The sequence below is a fragment of the Eurypyga helias genome, unplaced genomic scaffold, assembly GCF_000690775.1.
Source record: "Eurypyga helias isolate BGI_N326 unplaced genomic scaffold, ASM69077v1 scaffold24667, whole genome shotgun sequence".
Taxonomy (NCBI): Eukaryota; Metazoa; Chordata; class Aves; order Eurypygiformes; family Eurypygidae; genus Eurypyga; species Eurypyga helias.
Window position 1 is genome coordinate 2332 of NW_010264075.1, and position 1836 is coordinate 4167.

Here is a 1836-nt window from a genome sequence, read left to right on the forward strand (position 1 = left end):
AAAACTAGCATTTTCACACTTGATAAATTTATTATCATTTGAAAACCTGACTTTTCTTAAGAATTATTTATATTATTCATCGTAGTGTCAGGCTTAGTATGTTAAATGGGCTGTAGACTATTTTTTTTGTGTTAGAGAGATGTAGCCCAATTAAAAAATAATGTCATGGTTTGACCCCAGTCAGCAGTTAATCACCCCAGCAGGATGGGGGAAAGAGAATTGGATGGGTAAAAGTGAGAAAACCATGGGTTGAGGTAAGTACAGTTTAATAATTTAAATAAAACATCATAATAATATTGTAATCAAAAGGAAAATAACAAAGAGAGAGAAATAAAACCCAAGAAGGACAAGCGATGCAAATGAAAACAATTGCTCACCACCAACCGATGGTTGCCCAGCCAGTTGTTGAGCAGCACCATCCTGGCCAACTTTCCACTAAGTTTATTGTTGAGCATGACCTCATATGGTATGTCATGGAATCACAGAATGGTTTGGGTTGGAAAGAACCTTAAAGACCACCTAGTTCCAACTCCCCTGCCATGGGCAGGGACACCTTCCACTAGACCAGGTTGCTCAAAGCCTTTGGACCTGGGGATTTTAACCCATGATAATCTCTTATATAGGAATGAAAATTATTTTGTATTTTTAAATATTTTTCTCTTCTAGGAAGCAATGTTCTAAGAATGTCATCAGGCATCCAAATAAAACCAAAGAGTGTAGTACAGAAAAGCAAGACATCTTCTCCAGAACCTGCCATTAAACCACAGCGAAAGCCCAGTGACAAGCTGAATCCTAAAACTATTGATCCGGTATGTATAGGTGGTGTGTGTTCTGTTGGGTTGTTTAACACAGATCTGTTGGAAGAAATTTCCTTACTTTATGAAATGCATGCAGGACATGCTGCTTATGGTCCTGTTTTGTAAATCTGAACTAAACTTTTGTTGTTAGTCATACATGCTCTAATTTCTAAACTCAAATGCCTGAGGTGTAATGTTTATTCCTTTTTTAAAAAAGGGGGTTTAGTACAATTGTAGCTTGGATGGTAACTTTTTTATTTTGTATGTGCTTTTGCCCTAAAAAGATTGGGAGCTAAAAGTTGAAAGGGGTTGGCTTGGTTTTTTTTCCTGGTATACTTAAGTTCTGGCACCTGCTGCTTTAAAGGAACTGATCTCAGTTATGCAATGAAACCAAGAATCAGCTAGCATCTTGATGGTCATCAAGACCTCAAAATCTAGCAAATTAATTGCTAGTGAACATTACTTGAAAATCACAAGTACTATGAATATGTACTACTTGGGGAAGAATTTGGGCTCTTGGGAGAGGACTGATAAAAGGAGTTGTTTACGGAAGATCTATGCCTGGAGAAGTAGCTTTGAGTTGGTGAATTATAGCTCATGACTGGGCCGTATTGGCCAGACAATTAGTAATGTCACAGACTTTGGAAAATGAACTAAATGCGGGAGTACTGTGGTGGGGTACTAGTTGGTCATAAACAGAGGCTGAATACTTTCATGTGGGCATTTTTTTTTTCCTTGAAACCTTTTGTGAGTAGTAGAATGACTTAATTAAGTCAAGAAGCTGTCAAATCATGCACACAATTTTAAGAATATTAATCAAACACTCAAAAGACAAAAATAAAGATTTCATCGTATTCCCTGCTACATGCTTTGTGATAAGTTGTTTAATCTGAGAAGTAGGACTGAATGATCAGGCTAATAAATAAATATGTATTTATTAAATAAATAATAAATAAATAACTATGATAAATAATATGATAGTTCACAAGAAGCATGTGTATGATAAAAAAAGAACTTATGCTGAGGGCTCCACAGCTGG

General features: G+C 36.2%; 1 pseudogene; it reads left to right on the plus strand.

Moving 5' to 3' along the window:
• The first annotated feature begins 666 nt into the window (after positions 1 to 666).
• Positions 667 to 809, plus strand: LOC104513061 (annotated as a pseudogene).
• The last annotated feature ends 1027 nt before the right edge of the window (positions 810 to 1836 follow it).